The sequence below is a fragment of the Heterodontus francisci genome, chromosome 4, assembly GCF_036365525.1.
Source record: "Heterodontus francisci isolate sHetFra1 chromosome 4, sHetFra1.hap1, whole genome shotgun sequence".
Taxonomy (NCBI): Eukaryota; Metazoa; Chordata; class Chondrichthyes; order Heterodontiformes; family Heterodontidae; genus Heterodontus; species Heterodontus francisci.
The window spans coordinates 150,475,213-150,499,461 of NC_090374.1; the positions used below are offsets into that span (position 1 = coordinate 150,475,213).

Genomic DNA, 24,249 nt, shown 5'->3' on the forward strand with positions numbered 1-24,249 from the left:
ACAAACATGGCGGAAATGAGCGGCAGAAGCTCATGTGACGAAAGCTCCAGGAATTGTCCAATCAGCGACAACCCTGGCAATTTCCAGCAACTTGTTTGACATTAGCAGCATCTGGAATTATTGGCTCCTCAATCCTACAAACTGCAGTTACCAAACAGCTGCGCAATTAATAATAATGTGGCAAACAGGTACCAGCGACCGATCGAGACGGCACATTCCTGCTTAACGGCCAGTGGCGTTCACGTGACCAGGCACGGCTGCTTGGTTGGCGGGTCGAACGCACGCACGATGATGTCAGCACGCCGAGGGCGGGGGCAATTGTGCGGAATCACGTGTGCGTTCGCGAATTCACGCGCCGCAGGGCGGGGCGGAGATGTTGTAATGTGAACGGAGAGTCAAGGAGACGGAGATTAAGAACGGCTGGCTGGCTGGCTTGGACTCAATGGGGAAAGCAACTTGGAAAGACTGGGCTTGTTGGTAGGCCTCAATGCGTGCGGTGAAGGGAGTAGAGTGGGGTTGTCATTTGGGGGGTGCGGATGGCCGAGAGCGCAATGGTAGGGCCTGGTTAGCGGGTGTGAGCCGCTCCCGGGACCCTTTCCGGGGATTGCGGTCAGGTTGTAGATCACCGTCACATGGGCTTCAGCCCCTCAACTACTGTAGAGTGAGGCATCGGGCAGGCAGCGGCTATTCAGGTAGTACAAAGAGAGGCGAGAGTGGGGTACTGGGTTTAGTTTGGGTTTGATGCAGATCTATAGGGAGAGTGGGACAGTGGGATTAGTTTGGGATTGGTGCAGATCTATAGGGAGGGAGTGGGACAGTGGGATTAGTTTGGGATTGGTGCAGATCTATAGGGAGAGAGTGGGACAGTGGAATTAGTTTGGAATTGCAGATCTATAGGGAGGGAGTGGGATTAGTTTGGGATTGATGCAGATCTATAGGGAGAGAGTGGGACAGTGGGATTAGTTTGGGATTGGTGCAGATCTATAGGGAGAGAGTGAGACAGTGGGATTAGTTTGGGATTGATGCAGATCTATAGGGAGGGAGTGGGACAGTGGAATTAGTTTGGGATTGGTGCAGATCTATAGGGAGAGAGTGGGACAGTGGAATTAGTTTGGAATTGCAGATCTATAGGGAGGGAGTGGGATTAGTTTGGGATTGATGCAGATCTATAGGGAGAGAGTGGGACAGTGGGATTAGTTTGGGATTGATGCAGATCTATAGGGAGAGAGTGGGACAGTGGGATTAGTTTGGGATTGATGCAGATTATTAGGGAGAGAGTGGGACAGTGGGATTAGTTTGGGATTGATGCAGATCTATAGGGAGAGAGTGGGACAGTGGGATTAGTTTGGGATTGATGCAGATCTATAGGGAGAGAGTGGGACAGTGGGATTAGTTTGGGACTGATGCAGATCTATAGGGAGGGAGTAGGACAGTGACAGTTTGGGATTAATGCCGATCTATAGGGAGAGAGTGGGACAGTGACATTAGTTTGGGATTGATGCAGATCTACAGGGAGAGAGTAGAGTAATGGGATTAGTTTGGGATTGATACAGATATTTACAGATACAGGACGTCAGAAATGCCTCATCTATCAATATCGGCGACCACACTCTGGAAGTGGTTCAAGAGCTCACCTACCTAGGCTCAACTATCACCAGTAACCTGTCTCTCGATGCAGAATTAAACAAGCGCGTGGGAATGTCTTCCCCTGCTATGTCCAGACTGGCCAAGAGAGTGTGGGAAAATGGCACATTGACACAGAACACAAAAGTCCAAGTGTATCAAGCCTGTGTCCTCAGTACCTCGCTCTATGGCAGCGAGGCCTGGACAACGTACGTCAGCCAAGAACGACGTCTCAATTCATTCCATCTTCACTGCCTCCGGAAAATCCTTGGCATCAGGTGGCAGGACCGTATCTCCAACACAGAAGTCATCGAGGCGGCCAACATCCCCAGCATATACACCCTACTAAGCCAGCGGTGCCTGAGATGGCTTGGCCATGTGAGCCGCATGGAAGATGGCAGGATCCCCAAGGACACATTGTACAGCGAGCTCGTCACTGGTATCAGACCCACCGGCCATCCATGGCTCCGCTTTAACGACGTCTGCAAACGCAACATGAAGTCCTGTGACATTGATCACAAGTCGTGGGAGTCAGTTGCCAGCGATTGCCAGAGCTGGTGGACAGCTATAAAGGCGGGGCAAAGCGTGGCGAGTCGAAGAGACTTAGCAGTTGGCAGGAAAAAAGACAGAAGCGCAAGGAGAGAGCCAACTGTGTAACAGCCCCGACAACCAATTTTATCTGCAGCACCTGTGAAAGAGTCTGTCACTCTGGAATTGGCCTTTATAGCCACTCCAGGTGCTGCTGTACAAACCACTGACCACTTCCAGGCACTTACCCATTGTCTCTCAAGACAAGGAGGCCAAAGAAGAAGATACAGATATTTAGGGAGAGAGTGGGACAGTTTCTGTATGGGGCGGCGCAGTGGTTAGCACCGCAGCCTCACAGCTCCAGCGACTTGGGTTCAGTTCTGGGTACTGTCTGTGTGGAGTTTGCAAGTTCTCCTTGTGACCGTGTGGGTTTCTGCCGGGTGCTCCGGTTTCCTCCCACAGCCAAAGACTTGCAGGTTGATAGGTAAATTGGCCATTGTAAATTACCCCTAGTATAGGTAGGTGGTAGGATAATTGAGGGAATATGGGATTAATGTAGGATTAGTATAAATGGGTGGTTGTTGGTCGGCACAGACTCGGTGGTCCGAAGGGCCTGTTTCAGTGCTGTATCTCTGAGTCTGTAGGCGAGATCAGGATAGTGGGATTAGTTTGGAATTACTCTAGTACACATTAACAGAAAGGCAATGCTGTAAACCTCTGTGGTTCTAAACTGATTCTCATTTTGTTTTCCACTTTCCATCATGTGCAGAGTTTTCTATAGTACCAACTGAGACTTCTAGTTGTGCTGAAATATTCTTTGTCTTCTCTTTCTTTAATGATACATCGCATATGTAGGAAAGCCTTTGCTTGAAATTTGCTCCACATGCTCATAAACTCCATTTTTCCAAAATGCAGTTTGAGGCTGTGTTCAGACAGGTGCAAGGTCAGGCATGATGTGTTATGGATAATTTGCAAAAACAGGCACTTTTGATTCTGCATTAATCTGCTGTCATCACCCCACTTCTCAAAAACCCACCTTTGATCTCTCCTATGTCTTTGCAAACTACCAACATCCCTTTCCTCTTCACAGTCCTTGAATATATTACCCCCTCCCAAATAACTGATTATCCTTCCTGTAAATTCATGTTTGAACCCCTCCAATCAGGTTTTTGTCTGCTACAGCACTGAAATTACCCTTATCAAAGTCACAAATGACTGTGACCTTGGTAAGTTATTCTTCCTCATCCTTCTCTACCTGTTTGTAGCCGTTGACCTAGCTGATCACACCATCCTCCTCTGTAGGCCAGCTGAATGGGACTGCCTTCACCTGGTTCTATTCCTAGCTAGCGAACCACCTGCAATGGCTTCCGTCTCCCACACCATTCCCTTTGGAGAATCCCAAGAATCTATCCTGGGTCCCCTCCTATTTCTTGTCTACATACTGCATCTACATTATCCAAAAACACATCAGCTTCTACGTGTATGCCGACACCAAGCTCTACCTCGCCACCACTTCTCTTGATTCCTCCACAGCCTCTGACTTATCACGCAGCGTGTCTGAAAATCAGTACCAGATGAGCAGAAATTTGCTCTGGCTAAATCTGAGAAAACCAAAGCTGTTGTCTTTGATCCCTGTAAGTGATTCCATCACTCTCCCTCTCTGAAGCTGAACCAGATCGTTCACAACCTTGGCATTCTATTTGACGCTGCGATGAGGTTCCAACCCAATATTTGCTTCATCGCCAAGACTGTTCCACCTCCATAACATTGCCTGTCTCCACCCTTACTTCAGCTGATCTACTGCTGTAAGCCTCATCCATGCCTTTGTTAACTCTCGACTTGACATTCATTGCTTTCCTAGCTGGCTTCCTGTCTTCCACCCTCCATAATCTTATGATCATCCAAAACTCAGCTGACAAAAAGAAAAGACTTGCATTTCTGTAGTGCCTTTCACGGCCTCCGGACGTCTCAAAGCGCTTTACAGCCAACAAAGTACTTTTTGAAGTGTTGTCACTGTTGTAATATAGGAAGCGCTGCAGCCAGTATGTGCACAGCAGTTCACGAAAACAGCAATGTGATAATGATCATATAATCTGTTATTGTGATTTTGATTGAGGGATAAATATTGGCCAGGATACCTGGGTTAGCTCCCCTGCTGTTCTTCGAAATAGTGCCATGGATCTTTTACATCCACCCGAGCAAACAGATGGGGCCTTGATTTAACATTTCATCTGAAAGACGGCACCTCCGACATTGCTGCGCTCCCTCAGTACTGCACTGGAGTGTCAGCCTTAATTTTTGGGCTCCTGCCCTGGAGTGGGACTTAAATCTGGAAACTTGTGATTCAGAGGTGACAGTGATGCCAGGTGAAGTACAGCTACGTGTATTCTAATTCGCACCAACTTTTGTTCGCTCAGTACCTTTGTGCTCACTGACCTACACTGGCTCCTGGTCCAGCAATGCCTCAGTTTTAAAATTCTCATCCTTATTTTCAAATGCCTCCTTGGCCTTGCCCTTCCCTATCTCAGTAACTTTCTCCAGTCCTACAACCCTCCAAGATCTCTGCCTTCCTCTGGCCCTTGAGCATCCTCAGTTTCAGTCGCTCCCCTATAGGCACTCGTGCCTTCAGCTGCCAAGGCCTGAAGCTCGAATTCACTCCCTAAACCTTTCTGTCTCTCTACCTCTCTTTCCTCTGTTAAGATGCTCCTTAAAACCAACCTTTTCACCCAAGCTTTTGGTCATCTGCCCTAATATCTCCTTGCATGTCTCAGTGTCTAATTTTGTTTGAAAATGCAAGTTGTTGAAATTGCTAATGCTTTTCATGAATAGCTGCAAGCTGTTTTAGGCTGTTTGGTGACGAGGTAAGTTATTGTTTAAAACTGTAGTGGGAATTTTGTTTTTCTTTTAAAAACAGGTGCTACAGGATCAGGAGCTACAGATCATATAGATTTTTTAAAAGCATGCACCCAAAAAAAATCTTCAAGGAAACTGTGTGAACTAAGCAAAGGTGGATGTGCGATTAGTCTGCTGTGTTATGGAGCAGTTTGTGGATATTTTATGTGTCCATATTCTGGCAGCTGAGGTGCCTGCACGGAAACCTGCACTGTGACTCCCAAGATGGCGGACTATTTAAAGCTGCTTCACTCCACCTGTAAGGCAGTTCCTCTGGTACATAAAGTTAATAGTTTTATAATCTAGACATGCCTAATCTCTGCCAGTAAACGTTTCAGTTTTTCATTTGTTGTCTTCTGAACAATTTTCTTAACTTTATGTTGTGCAGATCTCCTGAAAATTCACAACAGAAAGCATTTTTTTTTTGTTAGTGCAACTGGCTTTGCCTTCTCAAATCTTAGTACATCACTCTTAAAGACTAGCGTGTGTGTTAATAAAGGTTTCTCATTTGGGAGGAACCAATATGGATCTGCCAACCAAAAAAACTCTGCTGAATCATTTTGGCTTTTCAGTGTGCAGTATTTTTGCATAGATTATTAATCTATTACTCTCTAGAAAACCACTTCTTTGGTAGAAGTATTTTAGAAGCTGATAAGAGGAGCAAACTTAATAGTTTATATAAGGCCTTTGAGTTCCTCAGCACATCAGCTGCTGAAACCCTCTTCCATGGCTTTGTCACCTCTATACTTAGCTGTTCGAATGCTCTCCTGGCTGGTCTCCTAATACCTCAAATTTAAAATTCTTATCCCTGTGTTTAAATCCATTTATGGCCTTGCTCCTCTATCCTTTCTCAGCCCTACAAACTTTCATGAGCATAAAAGATGTTTAAGCTTTAGCAGAGATTAGTGGTATTTCTGTCCTCGCTGGATAGCAAAGAAAGTTTTCAATTTTAGTTTACTTACTAGTTTTTTTCTAGTTTAAAAAAAAATGTCAGCATCACATAGAATGAGCTGTTCTCAAGTGTCAATGTCTATAAAAGGCAAAGGATCGTCGATAGTGCTGTCAAGCGGCACTTGCTGTGCAATAACCTGCTCACTGATGCTCAGTTTGGGTTCCGTCAGGGCCATTCAGCTCCTGACTTCATTAGCGCCTTTGTCCAAACATGGACAAAAGAGCTGAACTCCAGAGGTGAGGTGAGAGTGACTGCCCTTGACATCAAGGCAGCATCAGGGAGCCCTAGCAAAACTGGAGTCAATGGGAATTGGGAGGAAAACTCTCCGCTGGTTGGAGTCATACCTAGCACAAAGGAAGATGGTTGTGGTTGTTGGAGGTCAATCGTCTCAGTCCCAGGACATCACTGCAGGACTTCTTCAGGGTACTGTCCTAGGCCCAGCCATCTTCAGCTGCTTCAATGACCTTCCCTTCATCAGGTCAGAAGTGGGAATGTTCACTGATTGCAGAATGTTCAGTACCATTCGTGACTCCTCAGATACTGAAGCAGCCTGTGTCCAGATGCAGCAAGACATGGACAACATGCAGGCTCGGGCTGATAAATGGCACGTAACATTTGCGCCACACAAATGCCAGGTAATGACCATCTCCAACAAGAGAGAATCTAACCATCTCCCCTTGACATTCAATGACATTACCATCGCTGAATCCCCCACTATCAACATCCTCGGGGCTACCATTGACCATAAACTGAACTGGATCAGCCACATAAATACCGTAGCTACAAGAGCAGGCCAGATGCTAGGTTTTCTGTGGTGAGTAACTCGCCTCCTGACTCCCCAATGCCTATCCACCATCTAGAAGGCACAAGTCAGGAATGTGATGGAATATTCTCCGCTTTCCTGGATGGGTGCAGCTCCAACAACACTCAAGAAGCTCGACACCATCCAGGATAAAGCAGCCCGCTTGATTGGCACCCCATCAACCACTTTCAACATTCACTCCCTTCACCACTGACACACAGTGTCAGCAGTGTGTACCATCTACAAGATGCACTGCAGCAACTCACCAAATCTCTGTTGACAGCACCTTTCAAACCTGTGACCTGTACCACCTAGAAGGTCAAGGGCAGCAGATGCATGTTACCACCACCACCTGCAAATTCCCCTGCAAGCCACACACCATCCTGACTTGGAACTATATCACTGTTTCTTCACTATGACTGGGTCAAAATCCTGGGACTTTCTTCCTAACAGAGCTGTTGGTGTACCTACACCCCAAGGACTGCAGCGGTTCACCACCACCTTCTCAAGGGCAATTTGGGATGGTCAATAAATTCTGGCCTAAACAGCGACGTCCACATTCTATGAATGAATAAAAAAAAGTAACAGCTGTTCTGTGCACAGCAAGCAATAGGACAATTTGTTCTAAAGTCTGCATTCCATTTTAGATTTGTCTATATAAATTAACTTGCTGCAAGGTCAGAAAAATCAGTAACCTAGGAAGTTTGTAGATTGTAATTTACTGACCATACTGGGCTGCTAAACTTTTTTTTTGTGTGCTAGATTCATGCTTGTAATGGCAATTCCAGGTGCATGTCTCCCTAACCTCTGTGTTTTGGCTGTAACACTGGCATTGAAACCTGCTTGAGATGGGTCTCTGGTGGGGTTATGTCATCTCCAGTGCCTGGCTAGATTCGACACAACACCTCAATCTGCCCTATACTCAATGTGGGAGCTCAGGGACACGGCTGATGTCCCTGACTCCTTCACGTGCTGGAAGTGTGTCCAGCTGCAGCTCTTGTTAGACCGCATGACGGCTCTGGAGCTGCGGATGGACTCACTTTGGAGCATCCGCGATGCTGAGGAGGTCGTGGATAGCACGTTTAGCGAATTGGTCACACCGCAGATAAAGATTGCTGAGGGTGAATGGGAATGGGTGACCAAAAGGCAGAGAAAGAGCAGGAGGGCAGCGCAGGTGTCCCCTGCGGTCATCTCCCTCCAAAACAGGTATACCGTTTTGGATACTGTTGAGGGAGATGGCTCACCAGGGGAATGCAGCAGTAGCCAGGTTCATGGCACCGTGGCTGGCTCTGCTGTTCGGAAGGGCGGGAAAAAGAGTGGAAGGGCTATAGTTATCGGGGATTCGATTGTAAGGGGAGTAGATAGGCGGTTCTGTGGTCGAAAACGAGACTCCCGAATGGTATGTTGCCTCCCAGGTGCACGGGTCAGGGATGTCTCAGATCAGCTGCAGAACATTCTGAAAGGGGAGGGTGAACAGCCAGTTGTCGTTGTGCACATAGGCACCAATGATATAGGTAAAAAACGGGATGAGGTCCTACAAGCAGAATTTAGGGAGTTAGGAGCCAAGTTAAAAAGTAGGACCTCAGAGGTAGTAATCTCAGGATTGCTACCAGTGCCACGTGATAGTCAGAGTAGAAATGAAAGAATAGTCAGGATGTATGCGTGGCTTGAGAGATGGTGCAGGAAGGAGGGGTTCAGATTTTTGGGACCGGTTCTGGGGGAGGTGGGACTATTACAAATTGGACGGTCTACACCTGGGCCGGACTGGAACCAATGTCCTTGGGGATGCTTTTGCTAACGCTGTTGGGGAGGGTTTAAACTAATGTGGCAGGGGGATGGGAACCAAATGAGGAGGTCAGTGGACAGTAAGGAGGTAGTAACTAAAGCCTGTAAGGAACTAGATAATGAAGTCAGCGTGATTAAGGAAAAGAGTAGACAGGGAGCAGATGGTGAACGCAAAGGGAGTGGTGGTCTGAGGTGCATTTGTTTTAATGCAAGAAGTGTAGTAGGTAAGGCAGATGAACTTAGGGCCTGGATTAGTACCTGGGAGTATGATGTTATTGCTATTACTGAGACTTGGTTGAGGGAAGGGCATGATTGGCAACTAAATATCCCAGGATATCGATGCTTCAGGCGGGATAGAGAGGGAGGTAAAAGGGGTGGAGGAGTTGCAGTACTGGTCAAAGAGGATATCACAGCTGTGCTGAAGGAGGGCACTATGGAGGACTCGAGCAGTGAGGCAATATAGGCAGAACTCAGAAATAGGAAGGGTGCGGTAACAATGTTGGGGCTGTACTACAGGCCTCCCAACAGCGAGCGTGAGATAGAGGTACAAATATGTCAACCGATTATGGAAAGATGTAGGAGCAACAGGGTGGTGGTGGTGATGGGAGATTTTAATTTTCCCAACATTGACTGGGATTCACTTAGTGTTAGAGGTCCAGATGGAACAGAATTTGTAAGGAGCATCCAGGAGGGTTTTCTAGAGCAGTATGTAAATAGTCCAACTCGGGAAGGGGCCATACTGGACCTGGTGTTGGGAAATGAGCCCGGCCAGATGGTTGAAGTTTCAGTAGGGGACTACTTTGGGAATAGTGATCACAATTCCGTAAGTTTTAGAATACTCATGGACAAAGACGAGAGTGGTCCCAAAGGAAGAGTGCTAAATTGTGGGAAGGCCAACTATACCAAAATTCGGCAGGAGCTGGGGAATGTAGATTGGGAGCAGCTGTTTGAAGGTAAATCCACATTTGATATGTGGGAGGCTTTTAAAGAGAGGTTGATTAGCGTGCAGGAGAGACATGTTCCTGTGAAAATGAGGGATAGAAATGGCAAGATTAGGGAACCATGGATGACAGGTGAAATTGTGAGACTAGCTGAGAGGAAAAAGGAAGCATACATAAGGTCTAGGTGGCTGATGAAAGACAAAGCTTTGAAAGAATATCGGGAATGTAGGACCAATCTGAAACGAGGAATTAAGAGGGCTAAAAGGGGTCATGAAATATCTTTAGCAAACAGGGTTACGGAAAATCCCAAAGCCTTTTATTCATATATAAGGAGCTAGAGGGTAACTAGAGAAAGGATTGGCCCACTCAAGGACAAAGGAGGAAAGTTATGCGTGGAGTCAGAGAAAATGGGTGAGATTCTAAACGAGTACTTTGCATCGGTATTCACCGAGAAGAGGGACATGACGGATGTTGAGGTTAGGGATAGATGTTTGATTACTCTAGGTCAAGTCAGCATAAGGAGGGAGGAAGTGTTGCGTATTCTAAAAGGCATTAAGGTGGACAAGTCCCCAACTCCGGATGGATTCTATCCCAGGTTACTGTGGGAAGCGAGAGGGGAAATACCTGGGGCCTTAACAGATATCTTTGCAGCATCCTTAAACACGGGTGAGGTCCCGGAGGACTGGAGAATTGCTAATGTTGTCCCCTTGTTTAAGAAGGGTAGCAGGGAAAATCCAGGTAATTATCGACCGGTGAGCCTGACGTCAGTGGTAGGGAAGCTGCTGGAGAAGATACTGAGGGATAGGATCTATTCCCATTTGGAAGAAAATGGGCTTATCAGTGATAGGCAACATGGTTTTGTGCAGGGAAGGTCATGTCTTACCAACTTAATAGAATTCTTTGAGGAAGTGACAAAGTTGATTGATGAGGGAAGGGCTGTAGATGTCATATACATGGACTTCAGTAAGGCGTTTGATAAGGTTCCCCAGTTTACTTCCTGGAACAGATAAGTAATCATGATCAGCTCACAGTCTTCAGTTATCACTATCTACCACTATTAGTGCTGTATAACTCAATGACGCTATCGGGCCAAGTGCTGGAAAATGGGATTAGAAGAGATAGGTGCTGGATGGCCAGCACGGACACGATGGGCCGAAGGGCCTGTTTCTGTGCTGTATAACTCTATGATCAAGATGCCCCACAATTGACATGAGGTTATTACAAAAGAAAAGAGCACTAGAATTGTTCAGTTACTGGAGAAGTTGAGGATTGCAGCCAAGGCAGAGACCATTGCATTTCTTATCTGAAAAATTAACATTTTAAATAAGTAGAGCATGGGTCAGTGAAATTCTTTTTTAATTGCTCAAGTAAAGCTGACACAAGACACGATGGAATAATTTCTGTTCATAGATGTGAAAACACAAACTTGTGATTAACCTTAACCATGAAGACTCTAAGTTACTATTTCTTTTGCCAGTTGCATTGTTCACTCTGCTTTTGCAGATAATTCTGTGATTAGTTTGTGCCAATTCTACTATTTGTCAGGTTTTTTTTGTTTAAAAGCTTTCCCAGAGCTTTCTGATGCCTCAGTTAGTAAATGGTGTGATACTGAGCCACACAGTAAAAGGTCCTTATCTCTGCCTCGATGATATGTGAGGAGAACCCCACAGTGAGTTGCCCATCGGAGTGGGGGGTGAAATGGAGGGAATACACCAGGGTTCCTACATCTGATTGTGTTCAGTGAAAATTCCTGGCAAACGTGCATGTGTGGATATCCGTGAAGACATGATTGTGAAGGTCCGTTCACTTTTGAATAGCCTGTTGACAGTTGTGAAGAATGGCCACTCTGGCTGGATGCAAGTATTCATGGGACCTGCTCTGCTACTGCTCGCAAAGCTGTCCTGCAGGATGAACAGCAACAGGCATGGATACAAAATGTAAAGTGCAGCATTTAAGAGGCTCTCCAAATAAGTTTCATGAATTCCTTTCTCCCACAACATGGGACATACTCCAGCATGAGTCACTGCATTTTGGAGCAGTATGGAGCAGGCATGAATTTGCTCAGTGATTTTTTTTTTTTTACAGAGTTACTGTTCTGTTCCTCGGAATACTTCAAAATGTAATGATTGCCGCAAAGTATATTCAAAAACTGAGGTTTCAAATATGCAATACGTAATGTTATGAAATAATGTCTTGATGGTAATGATGCAGGAATTGCTTTTAATTTAGAAAGTTCCATTAACAATGCACTGATTTATGTTTATTATTCATTCATGGGATGTGGGCGACGCTGGCTAGATCAGCATTTATTGCCCATCCCTAATTGCCCTTGAGAAGGTGGTGGTGAGCTGCCTTCTTGAACCGTTGCAGTCCATGTGAGGTAGGTACAACCACAGTGCTGTCAGGAAGGGAGTTCCAGGATTTTGACCAAGTGATAGTGAAGGAACAGTGATATAGTTCCAAGTCAGGATGGTGTGTGACTTGGAGGGGAACTTGCAGGTGGTGGTGTTTCCATGCATTTGCTGCCCTTATCCTTCTAAGTGGTAGAGGTCGCGGGTTTGGAAGGTGCTGTTTAAGGAGCCTTGGTGCATTGTTGCAGTGCATCTTGTAGATGGTACGCACTGCTGCCACTGTGCGTCGGTGGTGGAGGGAGTGAATGTTTGTAGATGGGGTGCCAATGAAGCGGGCCTCTTTGTCCTGGATGGTGTCGAGCTTCTTGAGTGTTGGAGCTGCACTCATCCAGGCAAGTGGAGAGTATTCCATCACACTCCTGACTTGTGCCTTGTAGATGGTGGACAGGCTTTGGGGAGTCAGGAGGTGAGTTACTCGCCTCAGGATTCCTAGCCTCTGACCTGCTCTTGTAGCCACGGTATTTATATGGCTACACCAGTTCAGTTTCTGGTCAATGGTAGCTCCGAGGATGTTGATAGGGGATTCAGCAATGGTAATGCCGTTGAATGTCAAGGGGAGATGGTTAGATTCTCTCTTGTTTGAGATGGTCATTGCCTGGCATTTGTGTGGCACGAATGTTACTTGCCACTTATCAGCCCAAGCCTGGATGTTGTCCAGGTCTTGCTGCATGTGGACATGGACTGTATCAGTATGTGAGGAGTCGCAGATGGTGCTGAGCATTGTGCAATCATCAGTGAGCATCCCCACTTCTGACCTTGTGATTGAAGGATGGTCGTTGATGAAGCAGCTGAAGATTGTTGGGCCAAGGACACTACTCTGAAGAACTCCTGCATTGATATCCTGGAGCTCAGATGATTGACCTCCACAACGATTTTCCTTTGCGCTAGGTTTGACTCCAACCAGCGGAGGGTTTTCCCCCTGATTCCCATTGACCAGTTTTGCTAGGGCTCCTTGATGCCGTACTCTGTCAAATGCTGCCTTGATGTCAAGGGCAGTCATTCTCACCTCACCTCTTGAGTTCAGCTCTTTTTGTCCATGTTTGAACCAAGGCTGTAATGAAGTCAGGAGCTGAGTGGCCCTGGTGGAACCCAAACTAAGCGTCACTGAGCAGGTTATTGCTAAACAAGTGCCGCTTCATGGCACTGTTTATGACCCTTTCCATCACTTTACTGATGATTGAGAGTAGCCTGATGGGGCGCTAAGTGGACTTGTCCTGTTTTTTATGTACAAGACATACCTGGGCAATTTTCCACATTGCTGGGTAGATGCCAGTGTTGTAGCTGTACTGGAACAGCTTGGTTAGGGGCACGGCAAGTTCTGGAGCACAGGTCTTCAGTACTATTGCCAGAATGTTGTCAGGGCCCATAGCCTTTGCAGTATAAAGTGCCTTCAGTCATTTCTTGACATCATGCGGAGTGAATCGATTTGGCTGAAGACTGGCATCTGTGATGCTGGGGACTTCAGGAGGAGGCCGAGATGGATCATCAGCTCTGCACTTCTGGCTGAAGATTGTTGCAAATGCTTCAGCCTTATCTTTTGCGCTGATGTGTTGGGTTCCCCCATCATTGAGGACGGGGATATTTGTAGAGCCGCCACCTCCAGTTAGTTGTTTAATTGTCCACCACCATTCACGGCTGGATGTGCCAGAACTGCAAAGCTTTGATCTAATCCGTTGGTTATGGGATCGCTTAGCTCTGTCTATCGCATGCTGCTTATGTAGTTTGGCACTTAAGTAGTCCTGTGTTGTAATTTCACCAGGTTGACACCTCATTTTGAGGTTTGCATGGTGCTGCTCCTGGCATGCCCTCCTGCCCTCTTCATTGAACCGGGGTCGGTCTCCTTGCTTGATGGTAATGGTAGAATGGGGGATACTGCTGGCCATGAGGTTACAGATTGTGGTTGAGAACAATACTGCTGCTCCAGGGTCCGGAATCAATGTTGAGGACTCCAAGGACAACTGCCTCCCGACTGTATACCACTGTGCCGCCACCACGTACCCGGGGATGGCAGTGTCTGGGACATTGTCTGTAAGGTATGTTTCTGTGAATCTGACTGTCGGGCTGTTGCTTGACTAGTCTGTGCGACAGCTCTCCCAACTTTGGCACAAGCCCCCAGAAGTTAGTAAGGAGGACTTTGCAGGGTTGACGGGGCTGGGTTTGCTGCTGTTGTTTTCCATTGTCTAGGTCGATGCCGGGTGGTCTGTCCGGTTTCATTCTTTTTTATTGACTTCTTAGCAGTTGGATACAACTGAGTGGCTTGCTAGGCCATTTCAGAGGGCATGTAAGAGTCAACCACGTTGTTGTGGGTCTGGAGTCACATGTAGTCCAGACCAGGTAAGGACAGCAGATTTCCTTCCCTGAAGGGCATTAGTGAACCAGATGGTGTTTTACAACGATCGACAGTGGTTAGACTAGCTTTTAATTCCAGATTTCTTAATTGAATTCAAATTCCACTTTCTGCTGTGATGGGACTTGAACCCATGTCCCCAGAGCAATACCCTGGGTCTCTGGGTTACTAGTCCAGTGACAATACCACTACGCTGCCGCCTCCCCTCTGAGGGGAGGCATTTGCTAATTTATTCTACTGATTATTGCAAACTGATCAGGCCACAAGCCAGTTCCTGACTGAACCATTTTGCTAATCTACAAGGTCAAACTGACCTTTGGAAGCCATATCATTTCCATTACTTTAAAAAAAAGACTCCAGTCAAATTAAAAAAAAAAAAAAAAAATCCTGTTCAAATATAATTAATATTAGTTGAAACAACATTACTGTTCCCCCCCTAACTATTGTTCTGACAGATGAATAGCAGTTGCTGAGCTTTGTCACTAGATGGTGGTATAAGCATTTTTTTTCACATAGAAACAGGCTATTCAGCTCAACTGGTCTGTGTTGGTATTTATGTTGCATACAAGTCGCCTCCTACCCTCCTTCATCTAGCTGCATATCCTTCTATTCCTTTCTCCCTCATATACTGAATCTAGCTTCCCCTTAAAAGCATCTATGCTATTCACCTCAACTATTCCCTGTGGTAACGAGTTCCACATTCTAACCATTCTCTGGGTGAGGAAATTGCTCCTGAATTCCTTATTGAATTTATTAGTGACTGTCTTATATTTGTGAACTTAGTTTTGGACTGTGCCACAAGTGGAAACATCTGCTCTACGTCTACTATATCAAGCCCCTTCCTAATTTTAAAGACCTGGTTTAGGTCACGCCTCAACCTTCTCTTATAGATAAAAGAGCCCCAGCCTTCTCAGTCTTTTTTTTTATTTCCAAAATATACTTTATTCATAAAAATATGTTTAAAAAATTACAAAACAGTTCCAAAAAGCACCAAGTCAAAACAATACAAAGAGTGCAAAGGAGATCAGTTTTCTTCAGTACAGGAGTGAGTTGCCTCAGAACCCTTCCATTTCATTTTACATGCCATGTACATTTTACAGCAGACAAATATTTTCTGGCTGCTGTTCGAGGGGTTTTCTATGGATCCAGCCCCTCAGTTCACCTTGGGGACGTTACACAGTGGTCTTTCCCCATTGAGCCTTTGCCGCAGCTGCCCCAAGCTTTAGTGCGTCCGTCAGCACGCAGTCCTGGACCTTGGAATGTGCCAGTCTGCAACATTCGGTCGTGGACAACTCTTTGCGCTGGAAGACCAGCAAGTTTCGAGCAGACCAAAGGGCGTCTTTCACCGAATTGATAGTCCTCCAGCAGCAGTTATAGAGAGACAGATACAGCACCGAAACAGGCCCTTCGGCCCACAGAGTCCGTGCAGATTGTCAACCACCCATTTTATTGATGTTTACCTCGGTGTGCGTCCCTGAGAACAGCCCGTAGAGCACAGACTCCTGTGTTACAGAGCTGCTTGGGATGAACCTCGACAAAAACCACTGCGTCTCTTTCCACACCTGCTTTGCAAAGACATGTTCCAGAAAGAGGTGGGCAACCGTCTCTTCCCCACCACAGCCACCTCGAGGGCATTGTACAGAGGGTGTGAGACTCCGGGCGTGCAGCAAGAATCCGATGGGGAGGGCTCTTCTCACCACCAGCCGAGCTGGATCTTGGTGCTTGTTTGAAAGTTCTGGTGATGAGGCATTCCGCCAAATGACTTTGGCAGTCTGCTCAGGGAACCATCCGACCAGATCCACCATCTCCTTTTCCCGTAGGGCCTTGAGGACATTCCATGCAGACCACTGCCTGATGGCTTGGTGGTCAAAGGTGTTTTCCATAGAAACTTTTCCTTGAAGGATAGGTGGTACGGCACGGTCCAACTGGATGGAGCGTTCCACGGCAATGTGACCAGGCCCATCTGGGGACAGATAGAACCTCAGCACGTAGTGACACTTGGAGTTTGTGTACTGGGGGTCTACGCACAGCTTGATGCAGCCGCACACGAAGGTGGTCATCAGGATGAGGGCGACGTTGGGTACATTTTTCCCACCCTTATCCAGAGATTTGAACATCGTGTCCCTCCGGACCCGGTCCATTTTGGATCCCCATATGAAACGGAAATGGTTCGGGTGACTGCCACGGCGCAGGAGTGGGGTATGGGCCAGACCTGCGCCACGTACAGCAACAACGTGAGCGCCTCGCACCTGATGACCAGGGTCTTACCCACAATGGAGAGAGATCGCTGCTCCCACATGCTCAGCTTGTGTTGTACCTGGGCTACTCGCTCCTCCCAGGTTTTGGTGCACGCCCCGGCCCTTCCGAACCATATCCCCAGCACTTTCAGGTAGTCTGACCTGACGGTGAAAGGGACAAAGGATCGGTTAGCCCAGTTCCCAAAGAACATGGCCTCGCTCTTGCCGTGGTTAACTTTGGCTCCCGAGGCCAGTTCGAACTAGTCGCAGATGCTCATCAGTCTGCGAATGGACAGCGGATCCGAGCAGAAGACGGCGACGTCATCCATGTACAGGGAGGTTTTAACCTGAGTGCCTCCACTGCCTGGGATTGTCACCCCTCTTATGCTCGCATCCTTCCTAATAGACTCTGCAAAGGGTTCAATACAGCAAACAAATAAGACAGGGGAGAGAGGACAGCCCTGATAACCTGTAAGTTGTGGAATCATTCTAGTGAATCTTTTTTGCACTTTCTCCATGTCCTATATCTCAATCTCCTTTTGGTAATATTGAGATCAAAACTGCATGCAGTACTCAGTGTGGTTTAACCAAGATTCGATGAAAGTTTAACATAATTTCTCTGCTTTCCAATTTTATTTCTCTAATTGAACCCCAATGCGTTGTTTGCATTTTAATGGTCTTGTTAACCTGCACTCTACTTTTAATGATTTGTGAATCTGTACCCCAAGAACTTTTTGCTCCTGTATCCCACTTAATTTCTCTTAATTTTCCAACGAGTATGTCACCTCTTTATTCCTTCTAACAAAATGCACCACCCAACACTTATCTATTTTGAAGATCATTTGCTATTTACATGCCCATTCTGCAAGTTAATTAATGTTGTCTGGTATTCGTCACAGATTCCTCAGTTATTTCCCCCCCCCCCCCCCCCCCATCCTCAAATTTTGATATTTTACTTCCAATTCCTGAACCCAAATCATTTATATAAATGGTAAACAACAGTGGTCCCACCACTGATACTTATGGAACATTACGTCCCACCTTCCGCCAGTCTGAGTGACTGTCTTTAACCCCTACTCTCTGCTATGTTGCCAGTTTTCTAGCATTCTGCTACTTGTCCCCTGACTCTGCATGCTCTGACCTTAGCCATGAGTAAACTATGCAGTATCTTATTGAAAGCCTTTTGAAAATCGAAGTATTATCTGTTACATCTATTACATTATCCTTGCCTACTTTTCGTTACTTCAAATAATTCAATATGGTTGGTCAAGTATGATCTTCCTTTTGGTATCTGTGTCGACTATTCTTTATTAATGTTTTCAGTTTTTGGATGTTTTTCTATTACATCTTTGAGTAAGGATTCTGTAATCTTTCCTGCTACTGAGGTTAAGCTAATTGGTCTATTGGACTTGTTCTAGCTCCCATTTTACATATAGAAATATTAACATAAGCTGTCCTCTGGCTCTCTACCATTTTCTAAGGTTTTTTTATAAATGTATAATTTTGGTTAGAATTTGGCAATCATTAAACTGCTCATACCTTTGCATGATAACAGAGTTCTTCACCTTTTCAAACGATGAGTGCAGGAATCCAAAAGCTTAATTTTGACTGGTGTTTGAGTCATGGAGAGATACAGCACTGAAACAGGCCCTTCGGCCCACCGAGTCTGTGCCGACCATCGACCACCCATTTATACTAATCCTACATTAATCCCATATTCCCTACCTTCCCTCAATTTTCCTACCACCCACACTAGGAGCAATTTACAATGGCCAATTTACCTATAAACCTGGAATTGTTTGGCTGTGGGAGGAAACCAGAGGACCCGGCGGTCACAGGAAGAACTTGCAAACTCCGCACAGGCAGTACCCAGAACCGAACCCGAGTCGCTGGAGCTGTGAGGCTGCAGCGCTAACCACTGCGCCACTGTGCCGCCCCACAGTGACTGCTGTAGTTTTGCGGTCTATCCCATCTTTTTTCTGTTTTGCTTCCTTCACATTCTATCATTTCACCCCTGATCTGAATGGGTTAGGGAGATACTGGAAACACTGGTGTAAAAAAAAATGGCAGGGTTTGAATCTGAGAAACTCAAACATCAGGCAGAACAAGTGATTCTAGTACTGCAAGTGGCTTTTAAAAAAACTCAAAGTATTTTACTAAAATTTTGGAATTCCCTGGTATGTCATTCTATATTAATGTAGTGCATGAGTGCATTGATCAGGAAAAAGTTGACTTGGCTAACTGTCCAATTTACATTTGTAACTTAAAGCTGGTGATTTTTAATACAGACAGAACAAGGCCCATTGACCACTCATGGCTAGAGAAATAGGTGACTAAATTACTTCAGCCACAGGAAACCTGGATTTTTATATTAAGCTTTTATTTGTCTAATCCTGGCCTCTTTTGCAACTCCCATCCCCCAACCATTGGCAGCCGTGCCTTCAGTCGCCTTGGCCCTAAGCTCTGGAATTCCCTCCCTAAGTGCCTCCGCTCCCTCTCTAAGACCCTCCTTAAAACCCACCTTCTTGAGCAAGCTTTTGATCAACCCTATTTCTCTGATGCAACATCCTTTTCCTTTGATTATGCCTCCATGAAGCAACTTAGGACGCTTTTCTACATCAAAGGCGTTCGATAAATGCAAGTTGGTGGTGTTATACTCCTGACCAAGCAATAGTAGAACACATTTTGCATGAGTTTTCTGAATGCTGATTGCTTTTCTGTTTATAGTTTATTGTTTATAGTTCCTGACATTCTAACCAAACTTGAATACATGTTCTTTGTCAGCTGTCATTCAAACACTACTTCAAATTTCAAGCTATTCTAAATCACTTGTGTGTTTGGATTGCAAAATCTTTTGGTTTTCAAGCCAAAAATGGAACAAATACTGGTGGTCTATGGCACCTACTTTTGTCAGAAAATGGTCAGCTTCGTGTCCTATGGCAAAAATACACATACTTCATGTTAATAAAAAGAGAAAATTAAAAGTCATAAAAAAGGAATAGACCATTCAGTGGTCATTCTTTTAGATCATGGCTGATTTGTACCTCCGTTTCATTTACCGGCATTTGTTCCCTATGATTTCCTTGATAGAGTTACCCAAAAAAAATTATCAATCTTAGTTTTGAAAATTTCAGCATAAGGAATTATGGTGTAAAGCTTCAATTCCTGTACATGTATATCTCATTATATTACAGTAGGCTGGAGTTACTTGATTTATCATTGTATGGGAAGATTTTCAGCATTGTTCATGTTTATAGTTTCCAAATGAGTTTTCTTTCAAGTTAGAATTGTATATCAACCAAATAATGATGAAAGTCTTGTTTAGAATGGTTACGTTCCTCACTGAATCAAATTAACTGTTCAGTGGTACAAGTGGTTGCTACTCTTAAGGCTAACATTCCTACTGCTTTAATAGGAGTACAAATCATCAAATGCATCCCCAAATTCTTCATCTATTTCTTCTAATACCCATTGGTAGAAGCTGCCTGGACAGGGAAATTTATTTGGTTTTCATTTTATATCTTATTACATTTTTGAATTCAGGCGATCTTTACTGAAGTTGTAATGGTAACGCGTGCTGCTTTGTCAGGCACTGGCACATGGTCTGTTCACATGGCCTTCACATATAAGTTCATATCCACCACAGGAAGCAACCAAATGACAGAATTTACAGCACAGAAACAGACCATTTGGCCTAACAAGTCCAAGATGGTGTTTCTGCTCCTCATGAACTTTCTCCCAAACCTACTTTATCTAACATTATACGACTCCTTTCTCCCTCATTCATTTATTTTTTTATTCATTCATTCATTCATGGGATGTAGTGGTGAGCTGCCTTCTTGAACTGGTGCAGTCCATGTGCGGGAGGTACACCCACAGCTCTGTTAGGAAGGGAGTTCCAGGATTTTGATCAAGTGACAGTGAAGGAATAGTGATATAGTTCCAAGTCAGGATGGTGTGTGGTGTGGAGGGGAGTTTGCAGGTGGTGGTGTTCCCATGCATTTGCTGCCCTTGTCCTTCTAGGTGGTAGAGGTCGCGGGTTGGGAAGGCGCTGTTGCATCTTGTAGATGATACATACTGCTGCCACCGTGCCTTGTAGATGGTGGGCAAACTTTGGGAAGTCTGGAGGTGAGATACTCACCTCAGGATTCCTAGCCTCTGACCTGCTCTTGTAGCCACGGTGTTTATTTGGCTACTCCAGTTCAGTTTCTGCTCAATGGTAACCTGCAGGATATTGATAGTGGGGGATTCAGCAATGGTAATGCCATTGAATGTCGAGGGGAGATGGTTAGATTCTCTCTTGTTAGAGATGGTCATTGCCTGGCACTTGTGTGGCGCGAGTGTTGCTTGCCACTTATTAGTCCAAGCCTGGATATTGTCCAAGTCTTGCTGCATTTCTATACGGACTGCTTCAGTATCTGAGGAGTCGCGGATGGTGCTGAACACTGTGCAATCATCAGCGAACATTCCTATTTCTGACCTTATGATTGAAGGAAGGTCATTGACGAAGCAGCTGAAGATGGTTGGGCCTAGGACACTACCCTGAGGAACTCCTGCATTGATGTCCTGGAGCTCAGATGATTGATCTCCAACAACCACAACCATCTTGCTTTGTGCCAGGGATGACTCCAACCAGCAGAGAGTTTTCCCCGATTCCCATTGACTCCAGTTTTGCTAGGGCTCTTTGACGCCATAATCGGTCAAATGCTGCCTTGATGTCAAGGGCAGTCACTCTCACCTCACCTCTGGAGTTCAGCTGTTTTGTCCATGTTTGACCCAAGGCTGTAATGAGGTCAGGAGCTGAATGGCCCTGGCGAAACTCAAACTGAAAATCACTGATCAGGTTATTTTTAAGCCAGTGCTGCTTGATAGCTCTGTTGATGACACCTTCCATCACTTTACTGATGGGGCGGTAATTTGCCGGTTTGGACTTGTCTTGCTTTTTGTGTACAGGACATGCCTGAGCAATTTTCCATGTTGCCGGGTAGATGCCTGTGTTGTAGCTGTACTGGAACAGCTTGGCTAGGGGCGCAGCAAGTTTTGGAGCACAGGTCTTCAGTACTATTGCTGGAATATTGTTGGGGCCCATAGCCTTTGCAGTATCCAGTGCCTTCAGTCATTTCTTGATAACACGGAGTGAATGGAATTGGCTGAAGTCTGGTATCTGTGATGCTGGGTACTTCAGGAGGAGGCCGAGATGGATCATCAACACCGCACTTCTGGCTGAAGATTGTTGCAAATGTTTCAACCTTATCTTTTGCGCTGATGTGTTGGGCACACCCATCATTGAAGATGGGGATATTTGTGGAGCCATCTCTTCCAGTTAGTTGTTTAATTGTCCACCAGCATTCACAGCTGGATGTGGCAGGACGGCAGAGCTTAGATCTAATCCGTTGATTATGGGATCGCTTAGTTCTGTGTATTGCATGCTGCTTACGCAGTTTGGCACTTAAGTAGTCCTGTGTTGTAGCTTCACCAGGTTAACACTTCATTTTGAGATATGCCTGGTGCTGCTTCTGGATGCCCTCCTGCACTCTTCATTGAACCAGGGTTGGTCTCCTGGCTTGATGGTAATGGTAGATTGGGGGATATGCCGGGCCATGACATTACAGATCAGTTCAATTCTGCTTTTGCTGATGGACCACAGCACCTCATGGATGCCCAGTTTTGCATTGCTAGATCTGTTCGAAATCTATACCATTTAGCAAAGTTGTAGTGCCACACAACATGATGGAGAGTATCCTGAACCTGAATGTGAAGGCGGGACTTTGTCTCCACAAGGACTGTGCGGTGGTCACTCCTACCAGTATTGTCACGGACAGATGCATCTGTGGAAAGCAGATTGGTGAGAACGAGGTCAAGTATGTTTTTCCCTCTTGTTGGTTCCCTCACCACCTGCTGCATACCCAGTCTAGCAGCTATGTCCTTTAGGACTCGGCCAGCTAGTAGTGGTGCTACCAAGCCACTTTTGATGGACATTGAAGTCCTTCAGCCAGAGTACATTCTGTACCCTTGAGAGGGCGGTAGATGGTAATCAGCAGGAGGTTTCCTTGTCCGTGTTTGACCTGATGTGACTCGTGGGGTCTGGAGTCAATGTTGAGGACTCCCAGGGCAACTCTCTCCTGACTGTATACTACAGTGCTGGGTCTGCCTTGCCGGTGGGACAGGATATACCCGGGGATGGTGATGGCAGTGTCTGGGACATTGTCTATAAGGTATGATTCCGTGAGAATGACTGTCAGCCTGTTGCTTGACTGGTCTGTGCGACAGCTCTCCCAACTTTGGCACAAGCCCCCAGATGTTAGTAAGGAGGACTTTGCAGGGTCAACAGGGCTGGGTTTGCCGTTGTTTCCAGTGCCTAGGTCGATGCCGGGTGGTCTGTCCAGTTTCATTTCGTTGTGGTTAGCTCCAACTGAGTGACTTGCCATTTCAGAGGGCATTTAAGAGTCAACCACATTGCTGTGGGTCTGGAGTCACATGTAGGCCAGACCAGGTAAGGACGGCAGATTTCCCTCCCTAAAGGACATTAGTGAACCAGATGGGTTTCACAACAATCGACAATGGTTTCATGGCCATCATTAGACTAGCTTTGACTAACTTCCTTTTAAATGTATGTGTGTTATTCTTCTTAATCTCTCCATGTGGTCTCGAGTTCCACATTCCAACCACTCTCTAGGTAAAGAAAAATCTACTGAATTCCATATTGCATCTATTGGTAACTATCTTATAATTATGGCCCCTTGTTTTGGGTTGAGAGTCTCCCTCCATTCCATTATGTTTTGCAACTTCCTGACGACTGAAGGGATTCAGTTTTATAAGTGATACCTGGTATATCTCAAAATATAGAAAGGAGATAATTGGATGGGCAAGTTCAATGGGATGATAATCTCCTATCCAGTGTACAATACCAGGCTCCCATTTCAATCTGATCTCTCTGACTTGGTTGTCAGCTTAAAAAAAATCTCAGAGCTGGTCTACATTTGGGTCTTGCCTTGAAGTGCAGCAAGTGAAAGGTTAACAGAAAAAGCCTCAGATAAATGAGGCTGCTGCAACATGTGGATAATTAATATGCTTTTTAGCAATCTGTATCTTTTTTGGATAAACTTTTCTGATGTAATTGGAGTCCAGTTGTAGGCTTATCTATTATATTTGCTCAAGTACTGTAAACTGATTTTATGGCATGATGGGCTGAAGGGCCTGTTTCTGAGCTGTATAACTCTATGACAGTGTACCTATGGATTAATCTGTTACTGGGGAAGGGAGAATAGTAGCTCACAATAAAAATTATCATGTTGACGCAACTGCAGTTGCTTTCAAATTAATTACTTACCTTTGGCTTTACAAACTGACCATTCACTAGCCAAGTGTATGTGACTTATTTTCATGTACAATGTCTGGCTGGTGCTTCAAAAGGTATAATACACTTGTATTTTTGATAACCAGTGCTTAGGTGTGGTTATGTGGCTAATGGCTGCCTTCTGTATTCTATCCAGTTATGCCAACATTTCAAGTGTGAGTCTAGACATTGAGGGACAACCAGCTGTTCAATTATGCAGCACATTGCAGCCAAATCCAATCTGTCCTCATCCACTCTGCATTCAACAAAGCATTTTCTTCTAGTTTGTTAATGTTGGAGTGGTGACATAATCTTACTCCCTCATAATGTGAAGTAATACAATAAACTGGGTAGTAAGAAAAGAAATAATTTAAAGTGACTTGGAACAGAAAACA

General features: G+C 45.5%; 1 protein-coding gene across 2 annotated transcripts in view; it reads left to right on the forward strand.

Annotated features, from left to right (window-relative positions):
- The first annotated feature begins 332 nt into the window (after positions 1 to 332).
- Positions 333 to 24,249, forward strand: part of LOC137369306 (mitochondrial nicotinamide adenine dinucleotide transporter SLC25A51-like) — a 28,704-nt gene continuing 4,787 nt past the window's right edge. The window contains exons 1-2 of one of the 2 annotated variants that reach the window (XM_068030331.1): positions 333 to 477; positions 13,694 to 13,967. The gene's annotated coding sequence lies outside the window, so the exon portion shown is untranslated. The remainder of the gene's footprint in view (positions 478 to 13,693; positions 13,968 to 24,249) is intronic. The other variant, XM_068030329.1, reaches the window with a different exon arrangement.